The 25935-nt window shown below is 26.7% G+C and overlaps 1 protein-coding gene across 3 annotated transcripts in view; it reads left to right on the forward strand.

Annotated features, from left to right (window-relative positions):
- The first annotated feature begins 6517 nt into the window (after positions 1-6517).
- The window catches only part of LOC103310917 (leucine-rich repeat-containing protein 24-like), a 153721-nt gene continuing 134303 nt past the window's right edge, over positions 6518-25935 (forward strand). For 2 of the 3 annotated variants that reach the window (XM_029491268.1, XM_029491269.1), the window contains exon 1: positions 6518-6879. The gene's annotated coding sequence lies outside the window, so the exon portion shown is untranslated. Of the gene's footprint in view, positions 6880-15234; positions 15239-25935 lie in introns of all 3 variants that reach the window. The other variant, XM_029491270.1, reaches the window with a different exon arrangement.

Genomic DNA, 25935 nt, shown 5'->3' on the forward strand with positions numbered 1-25935 from the left:
ATATTATGTATAATTCTTTAAGTCTGTATTTCTATATAAATATTTTCTGAAAAACAACATGTTTTATAGAATATCAAACGTGACAATTTTTTATACAAATCGTTAATTTATTTACAATGAAAACATAAGATATTTTCCTCGGTCGCTGTGCAAAGAAAAATGTACTTAGATTAAAAAAAAAATTACAGAAATACATTCAAATATTATAATATAACAGTTGTTTTGAAGTGTCAATGAAATAAAATAGCAAAAATGTAAAATAAAATTACATGGATACATAAATGGCTCACATTATTTAATGTTGGTAAATTCTAGATTTTTATAGAAATCAAGAAACACTTATAGTATGTTTCTATGTAAAACTAATTATTTTTGTAAATTAATGACAATCGAAACTATACTCATCTACACTATACATTCAATTAGTACTATACAATATATATCAGATGATAAGTACAGTAATTATCAACAAAAATTATACAACCTAATAACCTAATCTTTTAAATAAAGTTTGTTAAAACGTTGTCATAATTTTAATTAAATTTCCTATTGTAGTCCCATTCATTTTCTTAATACATTCATTAATTCCATCGATTGACCATGCGGGCAATAATACGTATATTCTAAAAAAGTATTATAACATAATATAATTATACATTTTTAAAATTTAATCTACAGGAGAAATGGTAGATAAAAATAATTCAGATGCTGTTTTTGGTTTCAAATTTTAAATTTATATAATTAATTATAGTCACGACAAGGTATTTCAGAAAATTACCTTCCTTTTTTAGATCCTGGAGGGGCCAAGAATGTACCTATTGGTTTTACAATACATGTGTATTGTGTATGTTTGTGATTGTGTGTGTTTTTCATTTGTGATTCTGTGTTGAGCAAGGAATGTATTAGTTTTACAACGAGGTTATTTTTTTTGTTGCGTCTCATGACACTTTTTGGACCAAAAAAGAGAAAATGCTTTAATCATTAACATTGATATTGGTTTCTGGTAGGATAATTTATTTAGTTGGTACATTTTGAGGTTAAAAGTAGAAAATTATCTGTATTATTATTTTTAATCGTGAAGAATAATCAAAGAACACGATAAAACTGGGAATATTTACGTACATTTTTTGTTGTTGTGTTATTATCTGAGTCAAATGTTTTGCTGATCCTTAAAATATTAAAATAAATCAAATATGTGATGAGACCGTTAACCATTGTTTTAATGTGAATACTTACTATTAATTCAACAATGTATCCAACTCATAATATAATGGATCAACAAAACCGAGAAGCTAATCGACATTTAAAAAGTATCAAATGTCAATACTTTAGTTTTTTTTTTTAATATTCTGAGCTGGTCGAGCAAGCTTTTGGTTTATCAATGATGTGTGTGCGTATTTACGATGTTTTTCTTTTCAGAAAACACTTGGGTCGTAAAATAGCTCAAAAATTTAATGTTTTAACTCTGTAGATTTTAAATTGGATATAAATAAATTGTACTACCGAGAGGACATTAATTGAATTTCTCAGTTGTTTTCAAGGAAATTGTTATAAGAATGTATGAAATAAGAACACTATTTGACATATCTTGACCATATTTTTACAAAACTTATATTTGTTAACTTTGATTTAAACAATTTTTAACTATAGCGTTCCTAATTAGGAATAAAAATTAGGTCAGTACCTCCTTTTTTTTAGCATGCATTTTTATGTTTTGTAAATTTTTATTTGATTAGTGTCTTTTTTTATTGAACATATTCAATTGGTTGTTAAATATTGTATTTTTTTTTTAAATACTTAGTTAAAAATATAATCTTGTAATATCAGATATAATAATTCTACAGTCCGAATACGTAGATATAGGTTCGTTTCAGTTATTATTATTATAGTAATGTGTGTTATTAAAACATTATTACCACATAGATGCATCCTCAGGTATAAATCATAGTTTTATATTTGTGCGCAAACAAACTACACTTCGTGTTTACATGTTGTTCAAAACAGTTATGTATGTTTTTATTCCATTCGCTTTTTCCTTTAAAATGTTACATTTTCATAAATCCCAAGATATACCTTTCTCTATATTTATAAACATTAAATAATATTATATAGTAGCAGTAGCTTTAATACTCAAAGCTTTTGTGTAGTTAGGATGTGTCGATTGTATAAATCTTTGTACTACCTCTAGTGTATACGTATGCGAATTATAGGTATAGTTGAAAAAGTATACCTTCGTCCTACAGTATTTAATTTTTTAATAATAAAATTGACTAATATATCTTTTCTTTAATATGCATTAATTTTAAATTTCATTTTTAAATACGAATTCGTTTTTTTTTTCACTTAGTATTTTTTAGAGCTGCTAATCTTGAAAATATTTATTTTCTCTCTATCGACGTATAATACATTTTTAGTTTTGATTTTTATATCGTAATTTGAACCATGACCCTTAATGGAGTTTATTAAATCGAATGATGAACATTTTTTCTCGATTTTAATTTACTTGTCTCTGAGACTTATGGTTTTAACAATCCGATCAGTAATTGTATCTTTTTTTGAGCCAGTTAGTCAACTCTACCATTGGTTTGTATCCAAGAAAACGTCTACGTGCCCATTTCAACTCGGGAGTATTCCAGCTTACCAAGCCGGTTAGCGTCCAGTAAACAAAAAGCTAAAATATACCATGCCAAATATTTACTCGTCTAACAAAGTGCAGTGGAAAAATAAAACTAAATTTATAAATTTATAAATAGTTCAAAGACAATTATAATAAATTAACATTGAATAATTGTTTATTTTTTAGTTACTACATAGCAAATGAATATTGATTGTACACAAAATACTATTTATTTAATAAATGTTGTACCATTACGTATTCTGTTATATGTACTATTCTTACCATAACATCAATTAAATAAAATTTAAATAATCAATGATTATAAATTTAAGTTAAATTAGATTAGATTAGGTTAGGTTAGGTTAAATCAAATCATTGTAGTGTTTATCCTTTATAACATAAAATTTAACAATTCACTTAGCTAAACACAATTATCCTTTTTTGGTGTGCAACATTTTATTTGTGTCCTTTAAACATATACTTGTTGTTTTAGTTATGTAATATGATTAATTATATTTCATTTCAGAATTAAGACAATATTATAAAAGAATTAAAATATGATACATTTTGATTAATAACATAAATAACAATACAAAACAAACAATTATAAAATATCAAAAATTAATTTAAAATCTTAAGTACTTAATTTGAAGATTGAAGATAGTAAATTTGATTTAGTTTGTACTTTTAGAGTCAAAAGTAAAATAATGTCCAGTAACTATTTAAATAATCGGTAAGAACTAACAAATAAAGGCTGTTATAAACATGATTATTAACAAAACAATAGTTTATGACAAAATACATTTTGTGATTTTGTGATAATTTGTAAAGAATAAACGTAAAACACAAACATGAAGACTTTTAAAATATTATATTTTCACTAATATTATTCGTGTAAGAACTATCAATGGATGATAAAATTTTCAATATATTTTGGATTTGCTTTTTGAGGTATTGTCGTTCTTAGTTCAAAAAGCTTGGACATTGAATACAAGTTTACCCCAACTTTTTATCATTGTAATACAAACACTACTTACTATACTTCCAAAAATTGAACCAACTGAATTTTGAATATTAAAATTAAAATTTAAAATATAACTGCAATTTTTTTTGTAGGAAAAATTAATTTTCGGATGATACTTATATATTTAGTTGAAAATAAAGTTAACTATTTAAAATGTAACTAATACGTAATTGTTTAAATTTACTGTCAACTAAAGTACAATATTCATCCAGATGTATTATTTAGATATATCACTAAATATTAAAAATATATAAAAAAAATAAATTTCTTTCGTTGAATTTCTTATTTTAGTTTAAAAATTATGTAAAAAAATCCCAAATATCGGATGTCGGTGTAGTCAATTTTGGCAGTTATATTACTGCTTTTAATTAAAATATTGTTTAATTTACTAAGCTACAGATGTTTGTTGTTGTAGTAAAGTGTTTTATTATGTCTGTCTTCGATCAACAAAATAATTAAAAGCAAATAAATATTATAATAAGATTCCGTTTTAAAAATAGTTGTTCATACTTGAATTTTTTGTATTGTGCCTACCAAACCTAACTTGACACGAACGCAAATGTTATGGTCGTCATTTAAAGCTTCGTGGTGTATAATATAGTCTTATAAAATAAAATTTCATGACTATTGGCATATAGTTTTATTAGATAAAAACTTATGTTTTTTTTTCACGATTGAATAAACGGGATGTTTTACGAGCCACCGCGTGTATCTACCTATACTGTACAATAATTATCAAAGAGTATTTAATTAGAAAACTTATTGCATTGTGCTTATTTACATAATCAAGATATCTAATTAAAAATAAATTTGCAAATTTTATAATATTTAACTTAAACTTCAGAACTTTGAACAATTATTGATTATCCCGTATATATTTCAACGACAGTACCTATGTGCGCAATGAGTAAAATAATAATATATTGTTAAACACACCACTGCCTAAATGTGTATAGGTCGCGATTCAGCGGTGTACTTAGTGGTGACTATAGTGTTCCCTGGAGATCGATTTTGGACCCAATTTTGTTTCTCGTATTTATTTAAGACTTAAAGCTTACGCCTTCATAAATCAATTTCACTTTTTATGTTAGTGGCATTTGATTAAATATGTAATATAGTTTATAGTTACATATTATTGTAACATACTAGTAATAATGAAAGACACTAAAAACAAAACAAATCATACATAGGCACTTTTAATATATTCAGGTGCTCTATATTATTATCTGGATGACTAATATGAATAGGTATATATGTTTTTGACATATAGAAATTGAATATACAAAATATAAATAAACTTATTACGTCACAAATATTGTTACTATCAAACAGTCACCATTGATTTTTAATTACGTGACCAGACAATTAGTTTATTATTATACATCGTTGAATTACTTTTGTTAAAATAATTTGACTCAAAAAGAAATTTAAACTTTTTTAATAATATATTTGTTTTACCGAAATAAAACTTTTCACCAGATTTTGATAGAGAAATTAAACATTTTATTTTATAAGGCGTTCTTCAAAATTATTAAGAATTCTCAGCGATAAGTTTGGAACGTTTAACAATTGCTTTACATTTAAATAATAAAAGTATAATAATAGGTATTATATTATAAACGTTTACTGAATCATAGCAGTAAACAGTGTTGAATACAGTTTTATCTAAAATATGTAACTTTGCCTGTGATATACCGGTGTATGAAAATGCTGCAATAATTAATACCTCGAAACTCGTACTGTCAATAAAATATTAATATATTGTACAACTATAAACTGGAAATATAATTTCCAAGTGCTGAAAAGAAGATACAATTATTTCGATTGCGATTAACTCTGTTCAATGCTTTGAAACCGACGTATTATTATTATTTACTAGTAATGCAATTCAAATTCACGTCAGAGGACGAGTGACAAGACAAGAGACCACTAATCAATTCTTTCAGTTTCTGCATCTTGAATGTACCTACGCAGTATTGAACCAGATAGCTAAAATACAAAAATAAACGGACGCCGAACAATATCAAAATTTGAATTTTCTCCAAATAAAGATAAAGAAAATTAAACCCTTTTAACATAATTATCTAGATATTTTTATTTTTATATTTCAATAGAAACACGACACGCAGGTGCGTTTGTGTGTGTGTGTGTGTGTAATTTATTTGTTGGTTTCCTAAAAAAATATACCAAACAATAAATAGGTAATTAGTTCCGGCCATGCCTTTTTAAATGTACACTCAACAATATGATATCCTTACTGTACGATATTGTTTACAGTTGTCAACCATAACAATAATATAAACGGCAACATATTTATTTTCGAAAAGGGGTGGCTAATAATATTTGTACGGAATTCGATACATAATTTACCGTAGCAAATCAAACCAAATTCGAGATAATCGTATTGCCTGCGTTTATATTTATCTCAAATGATAATAATTATTATTATTAGACCATTTCCTTATTAATATTATCTTTGTGAGACAATGCGACGAAGCGGTTTTATCCAGACAATAATGTATTTACGAATAATCCATGGCATTATCAATCCACGACGACGACGACGACGACGCCGAACCCTCTGCGGAATGTCGTAAAACTCGTCTAATATCGCATATTTTTGTCTCGTAACTTATCGAACTATAGCTGCCGGTATATACCACCGACATGCCGTTTTGTTATTTTCCGTGTACGACATTATTTCGCCTAGAACCACTGTATACGGTATAAGTCGGACAAGCATCGAGCTGTCTACGCCAATAATATCACAGGTCTCGGGTACGGCCCGAACACCGTTGATATAGCGAAGCCTGGCGGCGAACGGTTCGCCGTAAAGCCGCTGAATGAGGGGTTGAGTATTCGCGCCGGTTTTCCACCCCCGTAGTGTGATTTTTCGCCGGGTCCTCGCCAGTCAGAGCAACACTTCGCGTGCCGTTTTATCTGATCGCGTTCGTCGAAATACATTTTACAAACGTACACATGAACTAAAAAAAAAAAAAAAAATACGCACTGGATTTTAAAATCATATCGACGGAGTTAAGTGCGTTGACCCCCGCAATAAGTAGTAATATTTTAGAGCAACCTTGGTTTTCGGTATTTTTTTTTTTTTTTTATAGTCACCTAACTCAGAGGCGTACTGTGAAATCGTTTTGTGCTTGTGCATTTTTGTGGTTTTTTTCTTTTCGTCGAACCGAAGAATAACTACCAGACATAGTTTCAACGTAAAAACGTGTCCATTGTAAGTACCTACCTGCAATAAAAAATGCAAAATTTAAAATTAGATTTTCATTCCTTGGAATGTTTCAATTGATAATTAGAATGTTTTATTTATACTGGAATAATTTATATTGACGTTAGACAACAATACCATTTAATTAAGAATAAAACGAGGACATTTCTTTAGACCAAAGTAGTTACTCAGTTGAATAAGATAATTATTATTATTTGCATAATTTATTTTATAATATATCACATTTGTATATACGTCAGTTTACATACAATATACGATTTAATAATTTCAATAAATATTATACCTAATATAAATATAGTTAATTCATAGATTTGTACAGTTATTAGAATATACATTTAAAACAATAAAAAAATGACAATGTTTAGTTCAAAATTGAATACTATAAATAATATGTTAATTTTAAATGATAAATATATATTTATCATTTAATTATTTATCAGTATCACTCATTATTATTTACAATGAGTAAAATTAATGTATTTAATAAATGGCATGACACATATAAGTGAGTAAGGACATTAACCATTAGTAATCACCCAAGAGATGACAATATTAAACTCATACAAAATTTTATTATTTTTTAATTGTATTTGTTATGCGTTAATTCAATTTTATTTGGAGATCGAGATTTAAAAATTAATCCAATTCCATGCAAAAATAATCGAACAAACTAAAAATTATAACTTTTTTTAGTGACGTTGGTTGTTTTTTGACTAAATCAATACATATTTAATTTAGGTAGGTACTTAACAAAAGTGCTGTCATCGAAAAAACAATAATAACATTTCTTCATATGTTCTAAATCGATGACTTGACTAAAATTATACTCATATTTCTTGTACAGATATTTTGTTTCACACCATTCAACTTTTGAGTTCCATAGAACTCTAAGAAAACAATGATCCTGAATCAAAATAGTACTATGCCCAAAATATCACCATACTAAGAGTGAAACAATTATCATATTATTTTGTATATTAAGAGAGTATAGTGAATTGATTTAAATCATTTGTATTTAATATGACAAAATATATTGTTACTAAAAAGTTAACAGTGATCATTTTAATTCACTGTATATTTTAATAAAATTTTAAAAAATGTATATTTCTTACAATGTCAATTTTGTTTGTTTTTATTTGTCGTCGAAAAGCTGTATTTTAGAGAAGTTGTAAATAACTTGAAAAATTAATTAATTTCAGTTATATAACTTGAGACTTCATTAAAGTTGTTACTGTTAAGTTCACAATTTGTGTATAAATAACAAATTATTGGTTTATAATTATGTAGCTACAATTAATATTGGTCAAGTCATTCAAATAAATTGTATGTAGGTAAGGAAAAATAAATATTGGAGATTAAAACCAATAGTAAAGTTTATACTATTTTATTCCATTCCATTTGATTGCATTTTTGCATAAAAGAAAATTATTATAATTTTAATCGTGCAAATAATTACAATGTAAAGTCTATAGGTATTTTAGTTGCTGAGTTATGTTACGAAGTAATTTTTTAACCTTAGCTCATTATAGAGTATCTATACCCATAGTTGAAAATAAAATTTAATCTATGACAGTTAGTTTTTGTAGAAATCGTATACCTGATAACGAAAGGCTTAAGTGCGTTATTGTAGATGTAAGAAAAGAGAAATTGGAACAACAATTTTCTTTAAAATCATCAATACATATTTTGAATTGTTAACGCTACGCCTAATGACGAAGTATGTGCACGGTTGATAGCGGGAATTTACGCAATGGATGCGGCGACGATAGAAATATATTATTTCTGATTTGAGTGTTCAGATGATGGGATTAGTTGAGTGGAAATTTGAATAAACGGAAGTATGAGTTTATTTTTTCCTTGTCTGAGTAGCTATGATTTGAGTTTTGATTTTCAAGTTAAGAACGGTTTGTATAATATATATTTTATTATAAATTGTAATACTTTTAAGTTTTAGCTTACAGTGTTGTTTTTGGCCCACAAGCAGCATTTATTGACGTAATAATTTTAAAGAATCATAAAATGAAACAGATAATAATATAGTTTGAGAGTTTTATACAACATGAGTGATATAGTCTGCTATATACTGCTGGTCGTGTAATGTAATATATTTTATAATAATATTTAATGAAAATAATATCTACATTAATGAATACCCTTACTTTTTTGGAATGTTTTCGATAACAGTTTTTGTATGGTTATAATATAATAAAAACTTGAAACTCGCCTGCCTATGTAAATGTAACTTATTTTAGGTATCTAGTACACAATTAAATTGAACTTAGTTTATTTAAAAATTGAATGCCTCCATATTTAAAACGAAAATTATATTTTCTTTAGGAGTGAAAAACTATAAATTTCAGAAATCAAAACAAAACATGTTTTGTTTGAACATATTTATAACTAAAATGATAACCTATTCATGTTGATGATTGACTAGTATATAATTGTATACGTAATCTGCTGCAATATAATATTTTAAGTTTAACGTCCATGCAACCGCTAAGTTTGGCAGGGAAAACCAAATATGTATAAAAGTTCCATAAATTGTGATAATAATATAGAAAATATGATAACATCAAGAGAATCGGGCACCTGTTTATGTTCTTTTAGATTGAAATGATACCAATATACAGTTTAATTGATTGATTCTTTTTGAATATTATACGCCCTTAATTTTGTCAGTTATAATGATGATTAGTTCGTAGTTGTGACAGTGGTGTATATGACTTGTATATTTTATACTGATTAAATCTAAATCAGACGGAGAGAGATACTTTTAGTATGCAATTTTGGTCATCAGCAGCTATACTGTGTTATTGTACAACGTGTTGAATGATAATTATAGTTTTCACAAAAAATGGTCAAAGCAATATGCAATATGCATGGTCATAATGATTAATGAAGTGCCATCTATTCACTTTTTTTTTAGTAAGTTATTTCATTAAATCTATTGAATAATATCATTACCAGACTGAAAAATAAATTATATTGAATATAAAAGTAATAATATCGTCTTCAGATATTTAACATATTTAATATTATTTGGGTACACTTACTGCAAACTGTTAAAATAATGATATTTTATCTCGGTTTATACATTGAGTGAAATGTTTGATATTTTAACATGATTTAACTTTTCACCCACTGCTTATTGGAACCCTTTTGACCACAGTAGGTGGAACGGATTTACTTATTTGATTACTAGGGCTTGTGCAAAGCGTATTACTATTATTATCCGTAGATCAAACTTAAAACAATGATAACTGAACAAAACGCAACACTAGGGCGTCCATGATTACAGTAGAAATCCAAATCACGGTTCAGATACAAATTTAAATAAATTGTTTTGAATAGTAGAAGACAATAAATTATATAGATATAACTTATTCTTAATGTTTTATTCCGTCATAAAAGTGAACATCGAATAATATTCAAACGATTAGTTAAATCATTTAATGCTAAAAGCAGATTAAAATCATTAACGTTTTTGTCATTATTCGATTTATAAAAAAAAAAACGATTCTGAGTTGAGTGAGAAATGTATTGGTAGAACATTGGTGTTTTTTTTGCTTATATACGGTGACACTTTTTAGACCAATAAAAATGATTTAAATTTCTACATTGATAGTAATTCATGTCATTTTCGGTAGGAAATTTTATCTAGTTGGTAGGTATACTCATTGAAGGTAAAAATTAAATTGTTATAGTCAATTTTGTTCGATAAGTAAATCTTATTTTTATCGAAGTAACGAAATGGTTCTATGGATGAATTTACGTATTTTCATTAATTTGTTGTTCGTTGTAAGAATTAAGATGGTTATAAGGTAAAGTAATATTAATGTTACGTGACTCGTACATAACTAATTATTTCTCTGAAGAGGTATTTGTATAATTTTTTAGTTATACTTGGAGAAATGCAGAAGTTGTGTATCTATTTAGTGCTTATAAAGTTATAAATTTGTACAGAACCCACATGTTATGGCCAGCATTATTGGCAATACTAAATATACGCCATTTTATGAATTGTGTTTGTGTGTATTATTCATGGTTTTATTGTATCTACCAAGTTCAATTTAATCAACTTGAACTGATTAATTTGAATTAGTTAATTTTTAAAAACTTGCATCACTGTTGCGTTATTTAAACATTTGTTTTCTATATGCAAAACATAAGATAAATACTTTAGTAATGTGTAGTATATTAGTTATAAATATTATTAAATTGGTGAAATTTGATTACAAATTACAATAATTAGGATTATAATAAGGAAGTAAAATATTTTAATTACTTGTATGAAGTGTCATAAACAATATTTTTAATATACCTACAATATAATCAGTTGTTTCTTAACGGATGTGTATTTCTGTAACTCCATTCTACTATTTTTATTACATGAGATAAATGTTTGTTTTAAAATCCCTGAAAACATTTATGTAGATATATAAATCACTCAGTAGTATACAGACTACCAGCTGTTTTTGTGTTCCTAATGAGTAATGTATAAAGAAATTTAATAATTTTTTTTAGACATTTGTACACATTTTTCATACACCATAAATAATTGGTGAACTGCAGTTTTTTATCATACTATTAATTAGATATGACCAGCGATGTTTTCACTCTTAGTTGGAATCTCTTCATGAATAATTTTTTAAAACATTAAAAAAATTTTTTTTTGTTGTTTTTGTTGTTGTTGATTATTATTGTTTTTCCGGTGTAACTTTTTCTTTTAAAAATGTTTAAATGATTAACATTTTAACTTACATAATATTATACTAAGACTTAAGAGTGTTTACACAATTTACAGTTAAAAGACAACTTGTAAATATGTCAGATTTTAAAATTATATCCTTCTTCAATATGTATTACTATAACTATATTATACTATTATTTTTTTTAAAAACATTTTCATATAATTACATTTATATGAATATATTTAAGTGTTGCAGTTACCTACGTCGGAGTAAATGACAAAGGTGTAAATTAAAAAAAGAAATTGTTTGTAACAAATTTCTGTAGTAGTAGTGAATATAATAGTCTGATATACCTAAATTTACTATGCAAATATCCCTAAACACTGTTTTTTTTTTTTAAATACATTTCTTTGGAAATATTTTATGGTAGATTTAGATTATCTATCAATATTAGTTCTACATAGGAATTATATTTTTACAATTAAGTGACAAATGGTTTACATCATAATATTATGGAGTTTAGTGAGAATACATTGAAAAAACGAAAGTATATTATTTATTATTATTTCAATGTTGAATAACTTGTATCTATTACAGAATCGTTAATATTGTGGTTTTATTTGAATTATAATATCTAGTTAAATTATAGCTCAGCGCGGCGTAGTGACTGAAATCAATCACGAAACGTGATATAGAGTAAGCAATGGCCGCTGCCACTAATTCTCGGATAGGTGACCACCCGGGTCCATATGGAAAAAACCTTACTACATATAGACGTGTGGCCAACCAATCATACCAAGTGCCAACCATACCAACCGTTCCAACCCTACCAACAGTAACCCCTACAAAGCTAATGGTCATAGCTGCCAGGAACTAGACCAATAAAAAAAAAAAAATTTTAATTAAATTAGTTAAATTAAATAAAACAATACAATTAATTCGCGAAATCACATTAATAAAATTGATAAAATAAATGAATAAATCTACTATAATTGTATATATTAAAAGTAAAAAACCAGTATTGTATACGATAAAAACATATAGTCCCATAGTTAGCAGGCCGAAGCGTCATTAATAATGACAAAATAAAAAGTATAAAAAGTAAGTGAAAATTGTATAATAAATTATTTTTACTTTGCAAAAATGGAGCAATGGTTATACAAATATATTTAAGGAGTGGTGTATATATCAGTTTAACACAAAAAGACAAAAAATAATAATAATAGGTAGTTAATGTAAAAATAAATTATTCTTAAACAAAAAAAAAGCTTGATTTTTAAACATTTCATTTGTTCATTGGGTTTTAATATAAACTGAGTATTTTTTCCTATTCTAACTTTTGGGTCAAAGCAAATACAAAAAAAATAATAATTTATTAAAAACTTTTTACTGTTTTACCATAGTATTTTGTGATAATCTGAAATCAAAAGAATAATACATTTGGCAAACAATTTAAAAACATCTTGTATTTTGCATAAACGTTTTCTTAATAAGTTTCAAAGAAAATTTGAGAGGAAATGAATCATTGTGGCCATATACTGAACGATGTCTAAAATGTATTATTTTCCAAGTCGTAAACATTAATTATACCAAGATTGCTCCGGAAGAGTCATTATAAAATATAATTTATTGCCAAACCGATTCATTAGGGTGTTTAATTGCTTCACTGAAAACGAGATGACAGCTGACCAAAAATCAATTTTTTAATGAGGTTTAAACGTATTTTTACTACGCAAAGTAATTTTAGACTTTTTACACGCGCGAATAATATTAATAAGAAAAAGCTTTAATATTTCATTGAGCAGTGCCGCCTAACGTTTTATAGAAATACTGAAATAATATCAACAACTCGAAACTTATTTTAATTTAACATAATCTTTGAATGTATACCTAACGTCCTAATTACGATTCGACGAATTACATTTTATCCTTGTACCTTTCTTTTATAGTGTGTAAATATACGAGTATCGTTTAAAATTTTATTTAATGCAACATTTTTAATAATATTAAGATAATTAAAAATATATTTTGCTTTATTATTTCAACTAAAATATTATATGGGTCGTGTGATTTGTTTGATATTGTTTTGATTTAAAAATATACTCCACACCAAAGCATTACATAACACCATGTGAAACCTTACGATATCGAATAGGAATTAAAATTAGTATTACACAGAATGTTTAATGTGTATTTTATTGAAATATTAAAGGTCTCAAGTAACACGTGAAATAGGTACCCATACAGTTTAGTAGTTGTATCGATTTATAACGCATTTTTAGATTGATTTTGTGACGATATTTATTCACGTCGCTATAATAATAATATTATTCATAAGCAGAGAAAAAAAGTGTTAAGATAATATTCTTCAATTTCCATATCCTTAAATTGGTTTAAACTTTAAATTTAAATTAGTTATTATATTGGTTTCTATGAATAAACGTCTCATTACTTTTGTCAATTTACCAAATTAGTGTCATTCAAAAACGTCTACATTGCACCAACTATCTATCTTATCTTTATTATTATACTCTCCAGTGTCACTCGAGACAAACTTTTATTCTATGTTTCAAAACGATTACTTAGCCGACGAAACCCACCCTTGCCAAGTGCGTTTCATAAAAGTAACAAACTTTTTTTTATTACAAACCCGAGTACAAAAAACGAAACACTTCGTAAAAAAAAATAAAACCTTGATGCTCGTTGGAATATACTGAATAACCTTTGACCATGGCCATATTACGAATATACCTGTGCTCAGCCAATCAGATGAAAATGACAAATATTTCTATGCGTATGAATTTCAAAGCAAGCAATACTCGAGAAAAAAACCTTAAAAATCGTTCGATACATTTTTCACATATTATTTAGCAATATCATTGTAAAAATATTAAATTTCTACTCTGAATCACAAAATGTATTATACGTCAGAAGTTTTTTTTCTTTTAACACGTTTTCTAAATACCAATTTTGGCCTCACAAAGCTTGAAAAAAATCCATACAGTATTTTTATAATAGATTGTATACGGATTGTACTTACCTAATTTAAAAAGGTTATTTCTCTAGTTTTCTAGGAAATTGTGATAAAATGGAAACAAACAGTGAAATAAGCAACTATTTTTTACAGAACGTTAAGCCTAGCTTTACTCAGAATTTCACTCAGGCAACAAATATTTATCATTATTTTTAATAACGATAATTTAATAACTATTAAATTAAATTAATTAATAATTAATAGTTAATTTTACAATAATTATTATTGTAAAATATAAACTACTTATGGGAAATGATCACAATTATATTTTAATGTAATTATATGGCTAAAGTTTGTAATAGTTGTTTTATCTACTATTTTAACATAATAATAGTATATTGTATACATTTGAAATTACAGGCATACAGACAAGCAAAGTGTATCACCAATTTTGTCCCAATGCATACCTACGAATTATATACAAGCTTCGGCATGACTTTTGCCTAAACACTCACATTAACGTTATAATATCTATTTGAATACATAATTAAATTAAGTAATTTAACAATAAAAATACTTAAATTAAACAGAACTTGCAAAAAATATATTTTTAATAAATAAACATTTTTATTTTTTAAGTGAACATGAAATATATAATATGTATCATGAAATCAGCAAGGTTAAAATAATAAAGTTATTTTTATATTTACTTATGTATAATTTAACCACGAGTCCATTATGTCCATAATATATCTTACAATAATTATACTTAAATATAGTATAAATATTTAAGATGGAATATTATCTAATACAAAGACAATGCCTACTCAAATATTATAAGTATAAAAATATTATTTTTCAAACGCAAAAAAATTTGAGAAAATTGCAAAAAAAAAAAACGATACATTGCAACAATTTTAAAATCTATTTGAACTTTAAATCCTAAGATTACCTATCACTTCTTCTCAATACAACCCATTTACCTATTCCTAACCAGTACTTACTATCATCGAAATACACATATTGAAATTATATTGACGGTCTAGTATTATAAAAATGATTAAAACAAGTTAAAAGACAATTGTGAATAAGCCTTAGTGATTTACTTATCTAACAAAGAAACCATAACTTTAACTTTTGGCAATTTAAAACTATATTAAACAAATAGTAAAATTTATTTGAAAAATGCAGTCCCTACGTTTTTTAACCACCTATTGAAATTATCTGAATTATTAAAATACATTGTTCCATTGATTATGAATAATAATGGACGACCATGTTACAAGATACGCCGCCGGGTTCTGGATAATAACACCAGGATCCCTAGTAAATTTAGTGCAGCGTATTTTGTACCGCAGTGAGCAATCTATAGTATTCATAATCAATGATTGTTGTTAGGCTTGGTTTTAATGGGAAAAAGCCAAATATTTTGTATGTGCTAAAATAGTATTATATTGTTTTATAATGATATTGTCGTAATGAAAAATTGTTATAAATATTAGTATAAATTATATTTCCATAGGTATAGGATTTTACATGGTAACAATTTTACAAAATTACTTGTTAATTACTATGTACCTAATACGCTTATAACGGAATAGTTCAGTAACAACTGATTTTTCCGCTATAATAATAGAGTTTCCGTTATAGGGATACTAAAATATAAGGGATATACGTTATACGGGACTCTTGTTATTTTCAGTTGTAAGGAGATTTCTGTCTGATAGGGCCATAGTGGGTCCGTTATGAAGGGTTTTTACAATATATATATATAATTATAAATAGTTATTTGTATTGCAACTCATTATCTACAATGTCATCAACATGAATTCAAACTAACTCTGATTTGATCAAATACACTATTAATTAATTTTAGATTCTGAACTGAGCTAAAGAATGTATTGATTTTACAATGATGTGTTTTTTTTTCAGTCATCAACATTTTGAGTAGTAAAAAGTAGTTCCGATTTTCGAGATTAGGATTTTTGATATAAAAACGAATCTAGTTGGTACTTTTTTGAGGTCAAACTTCCTAGAAGTTTTAGAAAACGTCAAAAAAATCAAAAAAAAGTGAAAAAATAGTAATTTTTACCCAAAACCAAATTTTTTTTTTGGTGTAACTCGAAAACTAATAACCGAAGACCTTTGAAATTTTCACCAAATATTTAAATTAGTATTTTATACGAATGGTTAAATTTTCGAAATATTTTGATTCTTTTTGTGCTAATTATATTTCTTGTGCCTTAATTTTTTTTTTTAAATTATTCTTAGTATAAACTTTTTACCTGGTAAAAAAGCTTGAAAATTTAATGCAAGGTTGCATGCCCGCTATATAAAAAACTATCCATACTAAAAACATATTTATTTTAAAAAAATTTCTCTACATTTGCCATAATATGATTTTTATTTTTTATTCATAGAATTTCTGCATGCCATTCTTGAACATTTTTATTGTCCTGAGGAGTGTTCCCCGAAAGATGAAATCCATAAAAAATAATACATTATACAATAAATATAATATTAATGTAGATATTTTGATTCAATAGTTCATTATTTACGTTAAATTTTGTTTATTTTATTTTATACTAGCTGATTCCGTGCACTTCGTTGCCTGTTAAATGTACCAACTCTATATGACTCAAACTTTTTTCAGTTCGTTATTTTATATTCGGTGTATGGTGTTCAAAATATATTTTAACTTTTCCGTTTCCCGCAATAAAAATTCTGATTTGCAGCAGTATATTATCAGGTAGGCAATCTACCTACGGTAGATCGCGGACCCCGTGCTGTTTGTACGTAAGTGTATGATTTAACTCTAAAGTATCAAAGTTATACCAAGTTTGTCATATTCCATCTAAAGAGGATTAATATAATCGATTAACACAAAATCCTAACCTAACATAACTACTAATATCAGATGAATAAAAAAAACCAAATTTAACCATTTTTAAATTAGTCTGTCTTCTTCCCACAGGTCTAATCTACACACAAAAATTAATTGATATAATATATATGTTATATGTATATATATAATATATTGACAAAAAATAATAATACAAATCAACAAATATGCCCGGTTTACCAATAGCAACCAATATATAATACACTGTTGCGCCACTGTAATATTTTTGCATCCAGATTACCTACTTTTCCGGTAGATTTTCTTAACATTTTCTTTCGCAAAAACTTTGTCCTTACAATTATGAACATCTTAAAAAAAATTTGAGCCAAATCGGTACGGCCGTTCTCGAGTTTTAGCGAGACTAACGAACAGCAATTCATTTTTTTATATATACCTATATAGATTATTCAGCATTGTACATGGGTTTAAAATGTTATTTACGGACCCTATTTTCCATTTAACTATATTACTCAACTAAAGTCATTTTTAAAGTGATATATTTTATCATGAGATTGTTTTCATGTTCTTCGATAAATATTTTTCTGTACACACTAATTATAGAGATAAATGATAATGCTTGTCATCGAGTATATTAAAATGCAATAATGTTTGGAATATTCGATTACAAAGTGCATATTGTTGACGTACGTAACATTTAGGTAATTTAGTATTCAAATTATAATTATGTACCTATATATTTAATAATTACCAGCATAGGTTATTATATTATATTCATTTGAATCTAATAAACAATTTCAAGATATTATTTTTCACGACGATTTCTGTAATTATTATTTGGCTGCAAAAAAAAAAAATAAAAACATTAGTCTTTTCTCTTCTCATTAACACGTTTGCGCCTATACTTCATAAAGAACAATACACCTGTCGCCTGAAGAGTAATGCTATGGAATACATTTATATGAGAGTTGAAACCGTGTCACTTGAACTCTGATGTGCTGAATAGTGTTTAATATTTTATGACAACTGTGCGGGAAATTGCACGCGTCTAGTAAACCTGTTTTTTGAACAACATTTCTTTATGGAAATATCGTGAGCTTTATATATCTTTCTAGAAGGTAAATATTGAGTAGGTATCAGCGCGTGATATCAATAATAACAAGTAATGGTTGGCTTTTAATGAAAATTAACTGAATTAACTGAACTAGACATTCAGTATAAAAAAATGTAATAAAATAATAATACTTTATATAATTAATTTTATTTAATTCCCCTAAATAATTCCTCGATTTTTAGTAAAAGCTGTTTCTTATGAATGTTTTATAATAAGTTGCGTACGTATTTTCAATTCTGAGTGTAGAGTTTGTTAAAATATAGGTACCTACTTTATGTCACAAAGTAACTTGAACCATACTATAACTGCTACTACGTTGTACACTTGCACTTGAAATTGAAAATCTCAGAATATTGCATTAATTAAAAAGAGATCAGTAATAAATTAAAGCCCAAGAATAATTTTTTTAAAAACACTTCAAATGGAACATATTTGTTGTAGTGTAATAAATGTGTTGTACCTACTCCCAATTAAACAAAATATTGAAACTCGTAATCGCCAACGATGTTTTCCACTCTGATTATGAAAATTCGTAGTAAATATTACACAACTTGAAATGCATGCTTATGAATAATAAATTCCTCGCTCTAAATCTATTGTTACAATGTGTGTATTTACTTTTGAACTTTATATACATTAAATAAAAGGGTTAATTGTTCAAGTTTTTCCAGTATTTTTTTAAATTTATACTTATACAATTTGTATCTAGGTCAAAAGCTTGAATATTGAATGCAAGCTTCGTTATAAGTTAGCAATTAGTACCTACTATTGAAATACATTTAAAAATTCTGAAAGTACAGGCTCAATATTTGTTTACTTAGTTAAAGCGTTTGAAATTAAAATTTCGAGGAATTTATTTTTCCAAACATAATATTTTCCTCAATTGATCTTGGCTATGTAGTTGTGGTTTAAAAAAGGTCGATACCACTCCGCTATGCAGCGTAGGGTATAAGTTGGTCACTTTAATGTATGATTTTAAATTTGAATTAAATGATATAATATCGTTGAAACAAAAAAGATTCTTAGAGGCGATGGTCTGTCAGTCAGCATAATATGCTAAGAAATAACTAAGCTCGTTATTGTAACTAACGTAACATTAATGTAACGTTACATTATTCTTCGTTAAAGTATCAGATTCTTATTTCGTCAAAATTTGAGCTTAAAATATTAATAAAAAAAACTGTGTTTATATATTTATTTAGATTTTTTGTGACAGTACAAAATACTAATGAGACACCTTGTATCGTTGATAATATGTTTGATTTTATGAATAATGCTATAAAGTTAAAAATAGCTTGAAGAACTATTTGAGAAATATTAATTTTCTATAAAATGTTTTAAGTTAAATTGTAAGTCTATCTGATGAACGCTGTATAGTTAAAAATAAAAATATCGTGTTATCTATGAAGCTAACTCTATATTTGTTTTCAAGTTTTTTAAATTACTTCATCCCGCCGCTACTTACCTTTATAATCTAATATCTATGCCTAGTCTATAATAAACCGAAACTTGATTATTATTATATTATAGTCAGTCATCTTATGTATAAGATTTGAAAATAATAAATTGTCTGAAACTAAATAAATAAATAAATTATATTATCTTAATATCTTATGTAAATTTATTATGTTTAGACTTTTGTAGTTTAGTCACATAATATCTTACGATTACCTACTGACAAATAAAATATATAAATATACGAAATACAATACGTTTTATTTTATAAAATAATAATAGTATATTGTTTTTATATTATTGTATTGCTAGAAGAATACACGAAATCACAATAGAATGCAATTAAAAAAAGAAATGTTCGATTATTTCTGAAGACAATTTCGCGTGTTTTAGGGTGTTAAAAAATAGGTTTAAAGTGTACAAATCTGTCGTTTTTGTCAAAGAGTTAATAAATCATGTTTATTTCTTCCGAAAAGGTTTGTGCTTCTCTCGGAAGATCACGGCCTCAGGTAATTGGATTTCGCGACGTCGAAAGATGGATTGGAGTAAAACGAACTGCCTCCAGCTTTTGTTTTTGCTCAATGTGAGTGACAAAAAAAAAAAAAAAATTATGAAATCGGATATGAGATCCCATATTTCTTTTTTTTTGTAATTTTTGTGCAAAGTAGACAATCTCGTAACGTAACTACGTGCTATGTTTTACTAACATTGAATGTATGGGTATTCAACACACGACGATAATAATAATATATTATTTAACTATCATTCACTGTGGTAATATTCTTTTGTCAGAGAATAGAGAAGGCATTTTTTTATCATTATTTTAATTTCTCATTCACTTTTGTCGTTTTAATTTATAGCTATACCGCGACGAGTAATATTGCATTTGTCAGCTTTCAATTTCATCTGAAAAACACATAAATCGCGGCGATTGCATAACAAATGGGTATAGTTTGTTCGTTTGTTAACTGTTTTTTTTTTTTTTTTTGAATATAGAGCGATGAATTTTACCACGTAGTCGAGAGTTAAATTTCTTGAATACTTAATATTTATTAATATTATTATTGATAAAATAAATTAAAAAATGGTTTAAAAAAAAAAAAAAAAAAACATTTATGTGTAGGTATCAAAAAAAGAAACCATAGATCCCTTTAAAATACAATACAGGTAAACGTAATACGTACATTATAGTAAATCATGTACGCTGATTATCTATACGCTGTAACATTTTTTTATTTTTTCTTACTACGAATACCATGTACCTACATATTATATTTCTGGTATTTTGAATGTTTAACATTTTAGTCTCTATCTATGTGTCAGTAGTAATAATATAAATGACGAAAATTCGCTGTTGATGACAAAGGTAACTGACAGTTGCCACGTTCTTTATACAATGGTTTTAAAATCAACCCGCACTGCTGTATGTAACACGAGCACTGCACCATCACCGCAAAGACTTGTGTTTTTTTCATCAAGTATTTTTTAGATTTTTTTGGGGTCTCTTGGGTATTAATATAATAGGAAATAGGAGCCCAGATAATGCGAGCACAAAGTGCCCGCACGTAAATGTGGACTCGTACCTACGGAGAATAAGACCATGCGGCGCCGGCTATTGTCATAAGAGGTGAGGGTTCGTTTAAAACTTTCTAATTGCGGATGTTTAGAGGTGCTGTATTGCGAACGATACGCCCAAGTCGTTAATAATAACGTGCCATTCCCCTCTTCGCCCTTCGACCATTGTGTGATAAATTGGTAAAGCACGGCCAACTTATATAAAAGCAAGAAGAACGCGGATAAGTTACTTTTTATTTTATTATTTTAATATTATATGTTTTTCTTTGAAGATACTTATAAAACAACTGTTTTAGCGTAATTAGCAAACTTCACGATGATAAAATGTTGCACACTTACAATATTATATGAAACTTGTAATGAACCTTATTTTTTTTTATAAGATGACGGATAAAAATACAATTTTTTAAACTATCCCTTTGATCTGAATATTTATAATTATTATACATAATACATCATAATACTTTATTTCACCTTAGGTTTCTTAACCCCCCCACAAACTGTTCTAGAAACAACAACATTTTTTATTTTATTCATAGTAAAATTAGTTTTATAATCAAGATCCTTCGTTCGCGCGTCAACATTGTCCACGACACATAACGTGTTACTTTCGCTCCCCTATTTTACTGTATTCTCTGTTTTCAAACTCTTTGCAACGCTGCAAATATAATGTAATATTATAATAAAAGAAAGCAATCTTCCAAACAATCTCAACAAACTAAAATCTGTCAACCCTTTTGCGTTGCACATCGAAATTTGTTGTTCTTATAAATTTACATAATATTAATTCAAATATAAATATCAATCATTATCACCAAAACTCACAAAATGCAAGTGGTGGCTTTCAAATACAATATGCGTCTTATCAAACTAAACACGAAACATCAATACTCTAACCTAAAACTGCTTCTCAATCAAAACTAATTAAAATTAATCAAAGCATTTTTATAAAATATAACAATGAAAATTAAAAAGTTTTCCGCTACCTCCACTTATAATCGTCAGATGGGTAAGGTTATTAGTCAACGCTCCAATAGATTTTGTTGGTCAATCAATGGCAATCAATTTTTAATGGGAAAGGGCAAACGTTTTGACCAGTTCATGTAACTAAAGTACAAAATCGCTCGCTTCGCGCTCAACCTACTTTTCATTTAAAATTTAAATATTATTTCTATCGATTTCAATCTTCCAGAACTTTATTGAAGTAGTTCAAAATTACCTATTCTTATTGCAAAAAGTAGAGGGTAGAGGCTAATTAACTATGAAACCTACCTGAGTGGTGAAATTTAAAACTTTTTAGAGAGACAAATAAAATTACAACACTAAACACGGCTGCTGAACTGCCATTGAAATATGAAAAATCCAAAAATTAAAAATAAATTTATTTAGAAATAAGATTATATGGGATTATCATATTACTGCCGTAGAACGTGCTCACATACAAATTTTTGCAAATGTATAATTATATATAATTTCCACGTATTATTACCGTTTGACAGAAGAAGAAGAATAAACATGAGGCCTTACTACACAATATCATATTTCCTCAAAATCATAAAAAATAGTTACTTTTAAAATCAGACAGGTGCAAATGTGACAAAAATCACTTATTATTTAAATAAACAACAACTAACTTAAAATATAACCAACTACCAAACATTTCAGCTGTGTACCGAGAAATAATTCATTACCTGAAAGATAAAAACGAAAAATTTCACATTTATCAACTTTCAGTATAGAAATCCATCCGCATAGGCCCAACCCAACACCTCCATCCAACTACTCCACAGTCAAAATCAAAGCTGCAATAAAAAAAATTGGCTCAAATATATTACATAAGACCTCAATAATATTTCTTCTGTGTGTTCTTTGTTTGCTTAGAACCAGCCGTGATCAACAACAACATTTTTAGTGTTCACGATAATAACCTTAACATGAAAGTCAAAATTGAAGAACCCTAGAAACGATGACTGACGAGACCTCATCCAATGCATTAACTGTCAAGATAACGACCACTCCAAATTGTACTGATCATACCCTCCAAGATATGTCCGTTGCAGCGCACAACATTTTTCATCGACATAATATTCAAAATCTCGTTGCTCACCTGCGAAATGTATCTTACGTTAGGTGGCGTCGATCGATGATAGGGTTAACACATAATAATATATAAGACTTATAAAAACTTCACTAACCATAAAGAACTACAAACCAAACACCACTAACAACATCGAAAAGATTCCATAACCGCTACCATGAACATTCTAATTATCACATCTCAAACCTCTACTCGCTCTCTCAAACCGGAAACCGCCCAAGGAGATTGAAACGACAATTACCTTAGATTGTTTTTCACTTGACTAACCATCATACTATCAACTTCCTATTTAAATATCAAAATATTTAATAAATTACACATAATATACACTTCAAAACAATAACTCTCCTATATAGGCTATAAGTTTTCAATTACTATTATTATGATCGTTTTTTCTCTTTCATTCCCTTTCTTTGTTGTAAAATAAAATAAAGAATGTGACTATGTAAGTGGTATCGTTGGATGCCAGCTTTATCTACGCCCCATTACTCAATTACTCTTATCACAACATCCTATTGTAACACTATTATAGTGTAGAACAAATCGCTGTTTGTAAAAAAAATAAAAAACATGGTATATATTTTACGATTAAGATACATTTATCTAATTAGACTAATATAGTTATAGGGTGGTGTCAAGAGATAATAATGATTTCTATCCTAGTTACTCGGTCAGTTAAATGTGTTCACACCATTAGCAAAAACTTGGGAAATGTTCAGCGACTTTGAGTAAGTTATGTAGTGTAACCTGGTAAAATGTTATTTTTTTATACATTTCCAATCGATTATTTAGTTAATCAGCCTAATCAGTTAATTAAAACAATTTTAAAATAACTGTAATACAAATTTTATTATAGTTAGGTTTACTATAAAAGGTAAAAAAAATTAGTGTTGCTGTAAATATTTTTATACTATTGATTAGCATAAATTGATCATAACAGATACATTTTTAGTTTAGGATTTGATTTACAAAAAAAAAATAGTTAAGATTGTGTTGAAAAAAATATAAACAGTATATTGTATAATTACTTACAAGTTATATTTATTGAATATTATACTGATATTTAATAGTACTTATTTAACTATTTTAACGTTTCATCTAATAATAGATACTGCAAGAATTTTGTAATTTTAACTATTTATCATTAATAATTTATTTGTCCAATTTTCAATTGATAAATGTTTCTTTATAATATGTACTATGTATGATAATATTAAAAGGCAATCAAGAAGAACAAATATAAAAATTATTTTAGTTTATTAAATTTATAAGGAAGAAATTATCATAACCATAATAGGATTAAAAAATAAAGCCAACATTATTTTGGCAAATATATTTATATTTTTTCAATAAGATGCATAAAAAAAACCCCTATAATTAGGTTAGGTAGGTACTTTCCTGAATAAGTTTTATTTATAATAGTCATACTTTAGACCTTACATTTTATGGATTTTATGGATTTTTATATTTTGTTTTTTCGTTTTTTTTTACCATTTTTAGGTACAATGTAGATATATTATAGTTTTACCTCATATCAAGATTCTAGAAAAATTTATAAAATCACACAAGTGGTATGTTACAATAACATTACAAAAATGTATTTTATGATTTAAAAAAAATTCTTTCTCAATTCTTGTCATGTTTAGTATCGCATGAATGAATGTGATTCGCTTATCGAATGATCTGCTTGGAATACCGAAAGACTATCTATGTCAAATTTATAAAAGTTCAGTGTTGTTAATATTTATATTTTGTTAATACCCTTGGTAATTTAAGATTAATATATTATTTCCAAATGATATTAAATATGAATCATCTAAACAGTTTCAAAAATATATGATTTAAAAATTTAAAATGTTCTGCAATTTTTTTATCATTAATTTATACGTTTTTTTACGTTTATAAGAAATAATTAAGACTATGTAAATAATATATCATTGCATACTTAAAAAACATAATTTTAGATACCTAGATAGATACTTAGTTATAATAATAAATTAATATTGGGATTTTCTATCAATTTAAGAGGATGTCAGCGCACTATTTGTTTTCTCTCTCTGACCCACGCACAACATATAGACAAAACGCATTTGGGCAGAATCGTTTTTTATATGTTTTTGAGTAATCATAGAGTAAAATCACCCATAAAAAAAAAGATAGAGAATAATATTTTAGAGGGAATGACATATCGATTTTATATTTTATTGTTATTTGACTTTGTATTTGACTTTCAAAATAACAAAAAACAAATAGTAAATTTAAATGATGTTTAAA

This window comes from Acyrthosiphon pisum, chromosome A3 (assembly GCF_005508785.2).
Source record: "Acyrthosiphon pisum isolate AL4f chromosome A3, pea_aphid_22Mar2018_4r6ur, whole genome shotgun sequence".
NCBI lineage: Eukaryota > Metazoa > Arthropoda > Insecta > Hemiptera > Aphididae > Acyrthosiphon > Acyrthosiphon pisum.